This window comes from Mchenga conophoros, linkage group LG6 (assembly GCF_057382185.1).
Source record: "Mchenga conophoros isolate Kocher_MC1m ecotype Shallow Benthic linkage group LG6, M_conophoros_male_GT1.1, whole genome shotgun sequence".
Lineage (NCBI taxonomy): Eukaryota > Metazoa > Chordata > Actinopteri > Cichliformes > Cichlidae > Mchenga > Mchenga conophoros.
The window spans coordinates 6,042,795-6,059,609 of NC_140531.1; the positions used below are offsets into that span (position 1 = coordinate 6,042,795).

At 43.8% G+C, this 16,815-nt stretch overlaps 1 pseudogene; it reads left to right on the forward strand.

Annotated features, from left to right (window-relative positions):
- The first annotated feature begins 562 nt into the window (after nt 1-562).
- On the forward strand, nt 563-2,565 carry LOC146571963 (uncharacterized; annotated as a pseudogene).
- Nucleotides 2,566-16,815: the final 14,250 nt, after the last annotated feature.

Genomic DNA, 16,815 nt, shown 5'->3' on the forward strand with positions numbered 1-16,815 from the left:
GTGTTGCTGCTGCTCTTCTCCATGCTTGTAGATGTGAGTGTGTGTGTGTGTGTGTGTCTGCGGGTATGCTTGGAGGATGGAGCTCAGCCACCTGCAGGCCTGAGGGGTGTGGCCCTGCGGAAGGACTGGCCACACCCGAAGTCACACACCTGCTGCTGATCAGGCCTCGTCGGGGGAGCTACTTAGGAGAGAGTTGGAGCTCCCACCGACGCGGGATCATTTCCTTGAGACTCCACGTTAGTCGTCCCATTGAATTGAGTTAATGTGTGTAAGTGTATGCCCGCGGTTATTTGTGTCCTGACGGCTGCGTCTATTGTTTCCCGCAGGAGGAGCGTGGAAGGCACGAAGAGCAGCGAGCACCGGGGGGTGCTGACACGGGAGCGGAGAGCACAGAGACACGAACTATTCACGCAGAGACACGACACGGGAGTCTGGGAGAACACGGGGATTTATTGTTGTTTTTGTTCCACTCTGTAAATAAACGCACTGCTTGAACTTTGAGCTCCGCGCCTGGGTCCTCCTCCTTCCCCACATCCCCACGGTCTGCCAGCCAGACCGTGACAGAATGATCCCGCCACTTATGGACCCAGCGGTCTCCGAGGAGAGGCTCAGGAGGGAAGTTATGGATGAAGTGTACCACCTATGTGAGGTGTGGTGGGAGAAGCCAGCGGAAGGTTTGCGTCGCGCCGTGGAGAGGCGGCTGCAGGAGATGCTTTTTAAATTCCCCTGGCTGGTGGACTCCCTTAATGCAGTGGTCCTGGACTTCCTACTTTCCACCCTCCACCTCCACTCTCCTCCTCAGGCTGCCAACCAGCTCGGACAGCTGGTGGATTCACTGCCTGAGACGCCGGCCCCGACGCCGACACGGAAACGACGTTCGCGTTTATACGGTCAGCTGCCCGTCCGCTTTCGGCTCAGTTACCTGCTCAGCAGCCACCTGTAGCTGCGGCACAGCCAGCTGCCCAGCCGGTATCCAAAGCGCAGCCCGCGGCCCAGCTGGTCGCTGTACCACAGCCTATCGCCTAGCTAGTAATCCAGCCGTCACCTGCTGAATCATCCCCCGCGACGTCTACCTCACCGCTTACCGTTTCATCCTGTTCACCGTCCACATCACCCGCTCAGCCATCTTCTCCACCAGCAGCAGCCTCCATTCCACTACCCACTCCAGTGGCCTTGTCCGGAGAGAGCGACCTCACACGCGTCCAACGCCTGATGGACTGGGTAGCTCACACCACCAACACAAGGGCAAGAGTGGTGGGGTTAAACGCCATCGAGGCAATCCTGGTGGGAAATCCCTACCTCGGCCAGCTTAAGGGAGTTTCCGCCTGCCTTTGCACCCTGCATGAGGCCCGGGGGGTAGTGCAAGCTTGGGAAACCACAGACTTCGTCCAGCAGCAGCAGGAGCTCAGCGAGCCGGAGGAGCCCGCACCGCCAGCTGAGGAGCTCAGCGAGCCGGAGGAGCCCGCACCGCCTGCTGAGGAGCTCAGCGAGCCGGAGGAGCTCGGCATGCCCGAGCAGGAGCTCAGCGAGCCGGAGGAGCCCGCACCGCCTGCTGAGGAGCTCAGCGAGCCGGAGGAGCTCGGCATGCCCGAGCAGAAGCTCAGCGAGCCGGAGGAGCTCGGCATGCCCGAGCAGGAGCTCAGCGAGCCGGAGGAGCTCAGCATGCCCGAGCAGGAGCTCAGCGAGCCGGAGGAGCCCGCACCGCCAGCTGAGGAGCTCAGCGAGCCGGAGGAGCTCAGCATGCCCGAGCAGGAGCTCGGCGAGCCGGAGGAGCCCGCTCTGCCAGCTGAGGAGCTCAGTGAGCCGGAGGAGGAGCTCTCGCTGCGAGCAGAGGAGGAGCTCTCGCTGCCGGCCGAGGAGGAGCTCTCGCTGCGAGCGGAGGTGGAGCTCTCGCTGCGAGCCGAGGAGGAGCTCTCGCTGCGAGCGGAGGTGGAGCTCTCACTGCGAGCCGAGGAGGAGCTCTCGCTGCCGGCTGAGGAGGAGCTCTCGCTGCCGGCCGAGGAGGGTCCCGCTCGGCCGGAGGTCAGCGGACCGGAGGGACCTCCACGTCTAGCGCGGCCTCCTCGCCGTCCACGTCCGGTGCGTCCACGTCAGCGATCGGCGCGTCATGGACCTGGTGCCACGCCTCGCTGTTGCTCACCGGAGCAGCGACGTTGCCATCGGACCCGTGGCAGGCCACCAGAACCGTTCCGCCGCCACCGGACCCGTGGCAGGCCGCCGGAGGAACAGCGCCGCCGCCACCGGACCCGTGGCAGGCCGCCGGAGGAACAGCGCCGCCGCCACCGGACCCGTGGCAGGCCACCAGAACCGTTCCGCCGCCACCGGACCCGTGGCAGGCCGCCGGAGGAACAGCGCCGCCGCCACCGGACCCCCGTTCCGCCGCCACCGGACCCGTGGCAGGCCACCAGAACCGTTCCGCCGTCACCGGACCTGTGGCAGGCCGCCGGAGGAGCAGCGCCGCCGCCACCGGACCCGTGGCAGGCCCCCTGAACTGTTTTGCTGCTGCTGCCGGACCCGGGGCCGTCCGCCGGAGCTGCTACGTCACCGCCGTTGGGCTCGAGGTAGGCCCCCTGAACTCTCTTGTTGTGTTGATGGGCCGCCTGTGACTGTTTGTGGCGTCTTTTCGTTTTCTTTTTGCACCGCTGCGGGATGCGCGGCCTGACTCTGAGACTGTGGACTTGGTCGGTTTGTGGTTTTGTTGTTTTTGCTTGTTTTGGTTCTGGCCCTCCGTCCTGGTTCCCCCCGCCGCCCGCCCTGGGTTGGTTGTGCTGTTTTTTGTTTTGGTTTTGGGGTCGTCGGGAGCCGACCCTTAGAGGGGGGGTACTGTCAGGGTCCTGGGACTGGGCGACCCAGGATCCCTGAGCAGTCATGTATTATATTATTATTATTATTATTGCTATGTATTTTGGTGTTGCTGCTGCTCTTCTCCATGCTTGTAGATGTGAGTGTGTGTGTGTGTGTGTGTGTGTCTGCGGGTATGCTTGGAGGATGGAGCTCAGCCACCTGCAGGCCTGAGGGGTGTGGCCCTGCGGAAGGACTGGCCACACCCGAAGTCACACACCTGCTGCTGATCAGGCCTCGTCGGGGGAGCTACTTAGGAGAGAGTTGGAGCTCCCACCGACGCGGGATCATTTCCTTGAGACTCCACGTTAGTCGTCCCATTGAATTGAGTTAATGTGTGTAAGTGTATGCCCGCGGTTATTTGTGTCCTGACGGCTGCGTCTATTGTTTCCCGCAGGAGGAGCGTGGAAGGCACGAAGAGCAGCGAGCACCGGGGGGTGCTGACACGGGAGCGGAGAGCACAGAGACACGAACTATTCACGCAGAGACACGACACGGGAGTCTGGGAGAACACGGGGATTTATTGTTGTTTTTGTTCCACTCTGTAAATAAACGCACTGCTTGAACTTTGAGCTCCGCGCCTGGGTCCTCCTCCTTCCCCACATCCCCACGGTCTGCCAGCCAGACCGTGACAAAAATGTACTGAATCATGTGATATTTTTAGTTTTTTGCGCCATTTAGGTTGCTATTTTTACCATTTTCTTCTTGGAGCAACTGTAACCCACATAATTTCCTTAGGGTTAATAAAGTATTCTGATTCTGATTGTTTCAGGATGACCTGCCATTATCCAATGACACATCTGCTTACCTGTATCTGTTGCTCGTTTCTCCTCCTCTTCTTTTCTCTTTTTTCTAAACTGAGGACCTGATGGATTTGAACTTTTCTTGTCCATCTTACATTGGTTTTAATTTTGCACTCCAGTATGAACAGCCATCCCTCAACCCAAGGATCAGCACAACATAACCTAACAGACCTACACCTTAGTTCACAGATTCACTTTGTCTAAGGTTTATTTCTGAGATTTCGCACAACCCAGGATTCAAATCATGAATAAATAATGGGCTTGGATTTACAACATTATAAATGAAATGTGCTCTATATGGAAGCAGCCGGCCCCCCTCCCCTTTCGAAGGGTTGTGTGTGAGACTTTAAATAATCAAACTTTAAATTTTAAATTGTTATTGAGCCCTTTACCCCGAGTCCTAAAGTGTATATTTATTTTCTTACTCTTCTTATATATATTGTTTGTTTACTTGCACTGCTGTAACTGGAGCCTCGTTGTCTCGTCTCTCCATATACTGGACTGTAGCGGAGATGACAATAAAGTTTACTTTGACTTCAGCAGCGAGCAGGCGCACCGAGGGCTCTCGCGCTCACTTTTCGTGTATAGAATTTTGAAAAAGAACATCGGTGCAGATTATAAGTCTGTATCATGATGTCTGGTGTTTTTGTGTTTGTTGGTTTCTTTTTATTCTGTTTTATTTTGCGAGTTATTAGACGCTGCTCCAGACAGCCCTCTCCTCCCTGTTCCGCAAGCAGCAAGCTCACCTCGCAAACGGAGGGCGCCCTTACTCCCAGCAAATGGGCGATAGAAAACCAATCGGTGCCTGTACCATTCCCAATATGCGCTGGCTGACGTCGGGGCAGCATGAGTACGAGCATTTTTTTTTTTTTTTTGCCGATGCCCGTGATGCCGCCCCCCACCACGATGTCGCCCCGGGGCGATACGGGCGACACCGCCCATGTCGCCCGTATCTAAAACCGCTACTGGTTGCGAGTATCATCATCATCATCATCATCATCATTTATTTATATAGCACTTTAAAAACACACCTGGTAGACCGAAGTGCTATACAATACTAATAGGCACACAGTAATAAAACCAGACATAGCAATAAAATAAAAAATAAAAAAACGTGTGTGAGAGAGAGACCGCATGTGTGTGTGTGTGTGTGTGTGTGTGTGGGTGTGGTGTTGGGGGGCCTTGCATACACGTAAGCTTACACACAGTCAGTGTACACTACTTCTACTACTACTACTAATAATATTAGTAATTAAAGCAGAAAATGTAAAAAAAAAAGAAGAAAAAAGTTAGAAATGATTACAAGACTCATTTTATTCAGTCAGAGTTAAAACCTGCATAATAGTATTAATCAATAGAGTTAGGTGTCAGTGCACAAACTGTGTGTGTATGAGAGAGAGAAATGTCTTTATAGCCTTCATTTTTAAATAATGCTACGAGTAGACTTGGTGTCCAGTTTAGAGGTATTTTAGCCTGCCTTGAAGTTACAGTTTGCAGGCGTTACAGTTATTATCATGTAATATTTTAAAACATATTTAAAACTGTGCTTTACTAAAATGCAGGATCTATCATTGATAGGTAACCAGAGAAATAACACTAGTGAAATTAACAGTCCATATATCCTCTGGTATGTCATGTGTGCTTTTGCATGTGGTAGAAATAATCATAGTGGGCCACCAGGGCATATTTTGGTCCCAGTCCAGCCCTGGTCACTGTATAGTAGGAATAAATTATTTCATTATTTACAAACACCTGCTGGCAGCAAAAGGAAACTACTATTTGATTAGCAAAAAAATACTCAACTCTTTAGATTATATGTCATTTATTTTTCTTTTTTCTTTGTCAAGTAGAAACTTTTATAAGCATGTTAGCTACTGTTTATAGAGCCACTATATGTTTTTAGCTTGCACACAAATGCTTGTGTCTACTAATGCTATGTGCACAAACATTTCAGATGCACATTGTTGCTATAAAATGGCATCCTTTGGCCTCACATCTAACTTTAACAGTAGAAGACAAAAAGCATGCAATAAACTGCTAAACCTTGCATTCACTGACAGATCTGGATTAATCTACATTAATCTAAGAACTAATTGAAAAATCTATAGCCATGTTTAGATGTGCTTCACAGTCAGAAGAATTTGTGCTTTAAACCTTAAATCAGGGGACTTTTCTAAATGCATCAAGCATTTGAACAGACTAAATCATAGGCAGATTCATCCAGAAATAGTAAAAGAAAAAGTTGTGATTTTCGATGGAAACAAACGCCCTTTATCATCACCTTTCTACATGCCACTGATTTTGGTTTGTCTCCTCTCTCTTTTGGGACTTTTGTATCATTTTTCTTCTCCCATATTAATTGTGTGTATGCTGGTGTCTTTAATGAAGCTACAAGCCCAGCAGTACATACTTCTCTCTCCTTTAGGAGGTAACACATGCATGCAGAATAAGGATAATTTTACCCCAAACATCAGGAAAGGTGTTTCCATGCACACCAATCACATTAATAAACAGTATAAGCCACCTGTTTTGATCAGAAAGAAATTGTGATGTGAACGAGCTTGATTGGGTTAGAATCATCCAATTGGCATGAAGCATTTTTATTTCGGTCACATTCTTAATTGATTTACTTGTGTCCATGTAAACATGGCTTGCGATACATACAAAATGATCCTCAAATATATAGAAACATAATCATTGATTGTTCATGATAATATAATGTTCATCACTGATTAATGACGAACGTGTACAATCTGTAAGCTGCAGACAGTTATATCATAGTATTCTGCATTTAGAGTTGACAGGATAAGATAAAGATAGTTTTGCAGAAATACAATTTGTACCCCATGAGGTGGCCTTGGCTGCTACACCAATGTTCTCTGATTCTATGCAAAATAAAATATTATTATTATCATTGTCATTTTTGTGTGCTCCAAAACACAAACGCAGCACAATATACCAGAAATATCTATAATGTATGGAAATTGAGGGGGTGGTCAGCACATCACAGAGATGTGGGTTTTAAGGTTCTGGTTACTCAAGCAGAAACAATGATTGGTATGATTATCCAGGAAGTTGGTGATTGATGTTGCTCAACTCCAAATTAATTTGTTGTGATATCTGCAGGCAGACGGGTAGAAGAGACACAAGAAAAAAAAAAGTGTCAGTCAGATTTTAAAATTGTCTTTAAAATTATGATGTAAGCGTATTTCTGGACAAACTTACCAGTAAAAATATAATACAAAAACCATTTATTAGATCACTACCCAATGTAAGGTTTACGCCACAGCTGCCTAATCAATAATAATATATGTTTTAGTTAGTTTTTGGCAGATTTCTGCATGATTTGTTTCTTTTTGTTTTTATGATAGATGGTCTAATAAATGTGTTAAGCACTGTGCATGCGTGCATTATATTCACACTTATCTCTTTTTAAAAAGATATTAAAACATTACCATGGAAAAATTAGCTTACGACTTGGCTTTCCAAGTCGGGTTTGTATCGTACAGAGGAGCTGGATCTGCTGCTGCTTCTTGGTTTCTGTAGGTATGATATTGATGTAATATGTATGTTGACCAGTGATCAAAAAAAGACAAACATTATTTAAAAAAACAACAAAATAAATCTACTTTTAGTCAGATAGATGTTGTGTGAGAAGGAACTCACCCTGCACTCCTAAATGTGAGCATCTCTGCTTCTTCCTCCTTTTCCTTCCTGTGACTTTTGGTCAGAGATGGTCTAATTTGGGTGTGAACATGATCTGCCTGATGTTGGGAAAAGTGGACACTAGCCTAGACAATGTCATTACCATGGAAAAATGGTAATGTTGGCCATAGCTGCAGACATTAGAAACATAACTATTTTACACGCATGGATTATATACAGAGAGAACTTAAGGTAAGTACAACTTATAAGGAAATTTTACTATTTTGATTTTTCTGAAGCAGAGAGACATATTGCACATTACAGTTATTGTTGGTTTATTTCCTGTTCATGTTAGCGTACCTGGGTCGTTGACCCAGTGTTTTGGTTTTTATGTGTTTTGGAGCCTTGTTTTACGTCCTGTGTATCTTTTATTTGCTAGTTTAGTTTGCTTATATTCTTGAGCTTATTCAGTATTTATGGTTTTGGTTGTCTGACTGAGTAACTGGGCCTGTTTATATTTTGATCTCATCCTCTCTCCTTTGTGTTTCCTCGCTCCCTCTCTCCTCTGCCCTTCCTCCACTCCTTTGTCAGGCTCATGTCAGTCTACGTCTCATGGTTTCCTGTTTTATTGTGACAGTCTTCCGTCCCATGTTCAGTGTGAATAGTTTAGCTTTGTCCATCTCTTTGTGTCTAATTTGTGTTCCCCATATGTTTTGCCTCCCCTCGCCATTCCATGTGTATGTAAACCCTCTGTTTCTCTAGCCAGGCTACCTGTTTAGTTCATGTGTTTTCCAGTGCGTTTGGTTATCCTGGACTAAATGTAAGAGAAAACGCATTTAAAATGAAACACAAAGAAGAGCATGGTTTGCTGTGAGATTGAAAAGTAATAAACAGTTACTGCCCAATCAGTTATTACTTTAAGACAAGCTGGAAAGTAGAGATTGCAGCAGTCACTTTGAAAGTGTTTTCTTTTTTTTCATTCATTCATTTATTTGTTCATTTCCAGGCACAACAAATACCTATATTGAACATAAAATGCACAAAACAAAAAACAAAAATTGCCTGAAAAAGGAGTGGGACGAAGAAAACTTATTAAATCCCACCCCTATACTCACTCATCAACAAAAAAACAAAAAAACAAAACAAAACAATATACTTCCCGCAGCTACGCCCATTATTGCATACAGTCCCATCAACAGCCCCGGGCGCATACAAGCATCTAAACTGCAGCTCGCAAGCAACAATTAGAGCCTTCATAACTGAATACAGAATATATAAATTATAAATTACATTACCACAGGTAACAGGCAGTAATAACTACAAGTAACAAACACACACATACACACATACATATACATACATATATATCTACACACACATGTACATATATGTACATACATACGCACAGTCTTTTTTTTTTTTTTTTTTTTGAATCCATACCAGCAATGGTAAGAGAACAGACATTACAGAGCACACTAAAAAACCATCATTGAGTATACTGTGACCAGACCAACTGTTTGTAGAGAAATTTAAATATTTTTGCATTGTTTCAGTTGTAAACTCAGACTGTTCCAGATTTTCACACCACATACAGACACACAAAAACCTTTACGGGTTGTTCGAGTTCTGGGTAATTTGAATTCTCCAAATCCTCTAACATTATAAACCTTTTCTCGAATTTCAAATCTAGTTTGTAAATTTGCCGGTAAAAGTTTAGTAAAAGCTTTATAAAAAATTATGGATGTATTGTAATTAACCAGATCCTGGAATTTAAGTAACTTTGCCTGAAGAAAGAATTTGTGAGTATGATCTAGATAACCAGCCTTGTGAATTATACGCAGTGCTCGTTTCTGTACTGTGACTAATGGATTAGTTGTATTTTTATATGTGTTTCCCCACACTTCCACACAATATGTATGTATTCTTACTTAGAGTCTCACCTCTTCACTGTTATCTGGTGTCTCTACAGGCTCAGGAATCTGCTGCTTGGAGGCTCTGTCATGTTCATTCATTAAAATCCATTTTAAAAGACAAACAAAAGAACAAAACTCAAAGTTAAGATGAACAAATTTTAGACCACAGAATAATTGACACTAAAGATGCACTCACATGAACCACAGGATGAGAGATGAGTACGAGAGCCAGAAGAATAATGAGGAGACTAGCAGGAACCATAAGAGATGCCATTGTCCATGTTCCTAAAAAAAAGTGATCAAATGCAATTATTAAACCTATTAGAAGTCATTCATTAGCTGATCCCACGTCCTCATTTTAGGTTTGACAGTGTTTTTTTAGTAGATAAAGACGAATAACTTAAACATGAATTGAACTGTGGTTTGGGCCTTGGCGATGGCTCCTGGGCCTGGCAGATCCACGTGTACTAATGAGAAGTAAAGTGAAAGAAGTAAAAGAATTGAAAAAAAGGGAGGGAGTGTGGGGCACGAAAACGAGAATGAACAGCTTGTAGAACTGGGGGCTCAAATATGTATAAATAAGAACTGGAAGTGGTGTGTTTGGGGGCGTGGAAATTCAGAATTTATCTCCAACTAGTGTGTTATATATAAATATCAGCAGGATAAATCCATTACAGCATCTGTATTCCACTATTCATAGAACTTAATCTAAGCTAATTTTAATTACTGAGGATAAACCATTGACTGCTGTGGAAGCTCTTAGATATAATTCCCATTTTAAAATCATAAACAGAGCATTTCATGAGACAGCTACATGCATTTTATTACACTGAGACAATCAACATCAACATCTTCTCACCCCACACAGGAATTTAACAAGAACTGGCCATTATTAGAAAAACACAACCAGGTGATGGATGTGGTATGAGCTTAATCAACATGGCTGGTCTAACTTACCTGCTACAGCCTTCAGCTTTAAGGTGGAGTTGTGACGTCCTCTGGTGTTCTGCACTTCACAAAAATAACTCCCACTGTGCTCAGATCTGAAGTCAGTGATGGTGAAGCTCTGTCCGGATGCTTTAGGTGAGTCTTCATCCTCCTTATACCAGGTGTAATTAGCTGTGGGTTAGCATCACTGCTACAGGTCAGAGTCACTGAACTGCCCTCCACTATCTCAGCAGAGGGACTCACTGACACAGAGGGAAGCTTTGGAGCATCTGGGAAAGAAAACACAAGGAGGTATTAGCATGTTATTAATTTGTTTAATGCCATAGCAGCTGCTCAGTGAATTTGAATGATTTTAGTACAGCAGTCACTGTCCTCATCCATATTATGACTTCATGTTCCAGTGGCATCACAATTCATCTTTTAGAAAAGGAAAAAAAGGAATTTTAAAACTTTCATAGTGGTGCCACTAGGAGAATGTTAGCAACCTAGAAAACATGGACAAAGCTCAACACAAGTGTCGCTGGTGGCATTAGAGACAAGTTGATGAACAAATAATTCACAGTGTACCCTCACTGAATGTATTGCATGTATTCAAATAGCCAGTTGAGGTTTTTGAGTTTGCATGATGAAGATGTGATTCCATGTAATTGCAAATTTGTACCACAAGGTGGGGTAGTTAATCTACAGTAGTGTCAAGTCTCATCTTGATTTCAAGAGAAAAACGAGATCTTTGTGGACAGGCAGATGTGGACGGGACAGTGGCTCCTGTCAAAATGGCTACAGTAATGAATGTTGCACTTGATTAGTATTGCAGTTCTCCAACTAAGAAATAAGGGGACTAGAGCCTCTCCCAGCCACAGTGAGAGGCAGGATACACAATGAAAAGTTTGCCAGTGTGTCTCATAACCAGTGTTGGGTAAGTTACTTTAAAATAGTAACTTAGTTACATTACTAGTTACTTCTCTCAAAAGTAACTCAGTTACTTCAAGTTACTCGTTACTTTCAAAGTAACTAGTTACTAGGGAAAGTAACTTTGGTTTTACTCAGAATTCTCTTGTTAATGTGTTGCTTCCATAACTTTGCCAGTCTTCTAGCTTGCTTACTTGCCACAGTGCACTGTGCCACCTACCAATAGAAAGGAAAAGATAATGTGCATATTTCCAGGAGAGAAATCCCACGCCTGGACCGTTGTTGACCGCCGCCATGATTCTAGCCTACGTCACAGTGTCATGTGCGCCTTTTACATCCAACACAAAAACTGCAGTCGTGGTGCTTTCGATTGTACTCAGAACTCGGAAATTCTGCCTTCTGAATAGGAAGATGTAGGCAACACCAGACTGCAGATGAGCTGCATACAGGGCTGGACTGGGACAGAAAATTGGCCCGGGCATTTTGACTAGACCATTATAGGAAAAATCATAAAGCCTTTGAATGAAAATAAACACTGTTGTGACAGTGATGTTCACTGTTTTGATGGTATATATGCATCAATCTATCAATCGTTTGTTGTAAGATTCAGATAATTATTTTTTAAAAGCTAGACATTTTAAATGAGAATAAGAAAGAAAAGTATTTCTTTGTGCCCCCCTTTCCCTGTTAATGCCCTACATGGACCCCTGGCAACACTTTGCTAGACCCGCCCCTGCACAGTTACCAGCTGTCAGCTACATGAAAAAAGGATCCTGGTGTTATTTGTCTCTCAGAAACAGTTCATAACTTCCCTTCAACTCATTCATGTCACCTAAAAGATAAACCTGTTTCTCCATCACCTGTTCAGCTCTGATGATCCAGTAAGGACATCTCCTGGTTTCATCTTCATGTTTCCCTCTCACCAGATAACCAAACCATATCATGACCACCAGCTTTTTTGCAGCTGTGGCTCCAGCAAACATCAGCTGATACTAGAAATTAATATTAAATAAATTCTAACAATAGCTGATCAAGCTTAAACGTGCTGCTGTTGTTTAGCGCGACATCCGCTGGTTTCCTCTTTCTGCGCAAAGTGAGCGATAAACAAACAAGAGAGAAAAGCCCATCAGCTGATCATTGATCAGTTTTCATGACTGAAGTAGAAACGGGAGAGGGAGGGAGGAGAATGAGAGAAGAAGAGGCAGCTGTGCAGCAAAGACACAGAATAACTCCAGCTTTGTGCCTTTTTCATTGTAGCTGAATTACGGGACAAACTGTTCCTTTTCACCTCAATAAGAAAGGCGTAATATTTTCTCTGAATACCAGACGGGACGGTTGGCAACTCTAATAACTTATGAACAAAATAAAGTTTAACATCGTTAACATCATAGCACCACCCAGCTGTATAGAAACTCCGTCATGCTAGCTAGCACGCAGTACGGAAAAAGTCAGAATAACAAAAATAAACTCCACCTAAACTTGGTTCATATCTGACCCAGAGAGACTGCAGGTCATAACTTCTTACCTGAAGTTCAGTTCACACTTGGACCTGCGGCCGCCTCGGGTCTCTTTTCCTTCTGCGTCCCCTTTCCTTCATCCACCTGCTGGCCTCCACCACTTGCTAATGTTACTGAATCTGTGGAAGCTCTGCGACAACCACCACACGAAGTAACGAGTAACGACCCTATCTAAATCCCAGTAACGACTAACGCGTTCCTGATTTTGGCATAATAACTAGTTACCGTCCTCGTTACCACAATAATAACGTAGTTACTGTAACGCGTTATTTAATAACGCGTTAGTCCCAACACTGCTCATAACAAATAGCGAGACAGGCAATTATCTCAAATCCACATTTTCAGCCAATTTAGAATCCACAGTTAACCAAGTGAACATGTCTTGCCTGCAGGAGAATATTCAAAATCAACACCAGTTAGTTTGGATCCAGGAACTTCTTGCAGTAAGAAAAAAGTGCTAAGCAGTGCACGCGGAGGCACTGTTCACGACCAGGCAAGACATGTAACTGCTTTGGGCCCAAGGACAGTAGAGTGCCCTCGGGAATAGACAAACTTGAAATTACAGCATTGGCAGAGTGAAAAGTACAATGACAGATGGCTGCAAAGGTGAGGGTGAAAAAAAGCAAGACGGTGAGTGGAGCAGGTGATTTAAAACAATACTAAATAACTAAATTCTGCTAGTATGTAATGTAATGTCCACCAGCATCACATTATTTTCTTTTGTTTACTTTGACATGTAGCATTATTTAGCTAAGCTAGCAGAGCAGCTTGGTGTGTCCATGTGGCTGTCATGTCACCACGCTGAGCGCATCTGGTAAATGACTTGTTAGTGTAGCTAGCAGCTTGAACATCACCTTGGTATTGGTAAACACAGTCACTGCCATTTCTAAGCTCATGTTATACTTGTTGTTTTGTAGGACACCAGTAATGGAGTGATTTTAAGGATGAACTCTTGGAAAACATATTTTTGAAGTCAACTGATGAAAGCTGTGTGTGACGGAGCTAACCGTCAAGGTGAATGCTAAGTTACTATATTTAGATGCGTGTACTCGTTTAGTGTAAATTCTTCTGCTATATGTGCAGGGTGGTGTGTCTATTTTATTGTATTTTGCATATCTACCTGTGCAGAATCCAGTGCAAGTTTAATTCTCTGCAATAGAACTACTACATTACTCCTATCATATTGGATTAAAATAGTTATGTCCAAAAACATAATAGTGATTTTTGCTTAGGGTTTCAACAGACAATATGAATATAAACTCCTTTTTAAAAACATGTCCCAACTTTTGGGATAATTGATGTAGTATTCTTGACAGTAATACATAAATCTCTAAAGGGAGGGAAAGTGGGGAAAACATTACAAAAGATAGATGTATTTGTAAGGGTATAAAACAAAACTGTATACATTTAGTTACACTCACATTTCACATCAAGAGAGATGTATTCAGGTGTTGATGTTCCCAGCTTGTTCTCAGTTGTACAGTGGTACTCTTCAGAGTCAGAGGGCTGGATGGTGCTGAAGGAGAGCTGTGGTTCTTTACTAAGTTGTGTTTGATTCTTGTACCAGGTGTATGTAGCTGCTGGGTTAGCGTCACTGCTACAGGTCAGAGTCACTGAACTGCCCTCCACTATCTCAGCAGAGGGACTCACTGACACAGAGGGAAGCTTTGGAGCATCTGGGAAATGTATCTATATATATTAAAAAAAAAACAAAAAAAAACACCCAGCTCACCCCTGCGGGCGGTGTTATCCTTCAAGCTCGCGCCCCAGGGTGGCTGTGGCTACAATGTAGCTTGCCATCACCAGTGTGTGAATGTGTGTGTGAATGGGTGGATGACTGAATGTGTAAAGCGCTTTGGGGTCCTTAGGGACTAGTAAATCTTGTTCTTACCGTTCAGCTAACTCCTCAGGATTTGCCTGGCCCTCTGCAGGTACTTGGTGGTTGCAGCTTTCCTAGCGGCCTCTTCATGGTTCCCATTTGCCTGTGGGATCACCAGGTACTTGTAACTGGCCTCTATGTCTGCAATGTTGCTTTCTGGTAGTTCGATCCCCTCAGTTCTGACTACCTTCCCTCTCTTTGTTATTATTCGACTACACTTCTCCAGTCCAAATGACATCCCGATGTCGTTGCCTTATATCCTGGTAGTGTGGATCAGTGAATCGATGTCTCGTTCACTCTTGGCATACAGCTTGATGTCATCCATGTACAGGAGGTGGCTGACAACCGTAGCCAGTCTTAGATAGATAGATAGATAGATAGATAGATAGATAGATAGATAGATAGATAGATAGATAGATAGATAGATAGATAGATAGATAGATAGATAGATAGATAGATAGATAGATAGATAGATAGATAGATAGATAGATAGATAGATAGATAGATAGATAGATAGATGAGGGTTTTGTTCTCCTTGCACCAGGTGTGTTTAGCTGCTGGATTAGCATCACTGCTACAAGTCAGATTGACTGAATCTCTCTCCACTATCATACCAGAAGATGTCATTAACACAATGGAGGTCTTTGGACCATCACAAATTTTAGGTAGATTGTGTGTTGCAGGACGTGGGGCAAGGTATTGTGATAAACCCCTTTAAAACATTCAAATAAAATTGTAAATTGTATTATTTTTTAACTGCTTCTTCACGAGCTATTACTGCTCAGTTTGTCCTAATGCATGACCAGGACTGAACTATCAGCCATCCAGGACCTCTACAGACAGGAAGGCCCTCCAGGTCGACTCTGATCCCAGCCACACACTGTTCATGCTCCTGCCAGGAGGTACAGGAGCATCCACACCCACATCAGCAGATTCAGGGACAGTTTCTAACCACAAGCCATCAGGCTACTGAACTGCTCAAAGTATTTTTACAGTAGTTTAAGTAATTTCTATTTATTTATTCTGCTGTTGTTATATTTTTATATTTTTTCTTTATTTATATGCATTTTCTTTTATTTTTGCCTTAATTACTTTATCTGCTATTTTGCTGATTATAATGTGCAATGTGCCACCTTCATATGACAAAAAAAACTTGAAACTCAATGTTAATAATGACAAGTATGAAGAAGGTGGGCATCATATGGACTTCTTTTTATTTTGCATTTACATAAATAATTCTTTACTCACATTTTACATTAATGAAGATATATGGACTGTATGTAGCGGAGATGACAATAAAGTTTACGAAAAGTGAGCGCGAAAAAACATCGGTGCAAATTATAAGTCTGTATCATGATGTCTGGTGTTTTCGTGTTTTGTTTTTTTTTTTTTTTTTTTTATTTTGCGAATTGGTTATTAGATGCTGCTCCAGCCAGCCAGAGAATCCCCCGCCACCCCGCCCTCTCCACCCTGCGCAGCAAGCAGCAGGCGCACCTCGCAAACGAAGGGCGTACTTACTCCCAGCAAATGGGCGATAGAAAACCCATCGGTGCCTATGCCATTCCCGATATGAGCTGGCATGATGTCGGGGCAGCATGAGCACGAGTAATTATTTTTTTTTTTTTACCGATGCCCGTGATGCCGATATTAGAATACAAATCAGTGTAAGCATGTAACGGTTATGAGCAGTATGAGGAAGGAAACTGTTCTTGTAACAAGAAACAAAGGCACTGATGAGCAGTCAGGCTTGCACCACTGTAGCCTAACCTTCATTTCTGCTTGCATATGTTTCTACAGTAGAACAACTGAGGCAATGGCTTTGAAGTATCGTTAGGCTCTTTTTCATCTTTGTTTTTTGACCAGTAGGCAACAGGTGAAATGTCTTGCCCAAGGACACAACAACAGAGACTGTCGGAGCCAGGGCTCAAACCGGCAACCTTCCGATTACAAAACGAACTGCCAACACTTGAGCCACGATAACGTATTGAAATTAACACTGCACTATACATAGTATAGGGATATAATACAGATAAATACTTATTGGTCAGTCAGTACCTGTGACAGTCAGAGTTGTTCCAGGTGAAATGTTCCCCCCACACTGTAAAATCTAATTAGTTCACAGAACTCAAATAATCTATGTAAACTCGTTGCCTCAAAAAGATTGAGTAATGTTTGACTTAAGATGATTAAGCTAGGCCAACTTACCCATTTTGAGTACACTGTAAAGCCTCTTTAGTTCCCAGAACTCAACAAAACTATGTAAACTTGTTGCCTCAAAAACACTAAGTATAGCTTGCTTAAGATGACTGTTAGGACAACTTATTCATTGCAAGTCTGCAGTATTAAGAATAATTTGATAT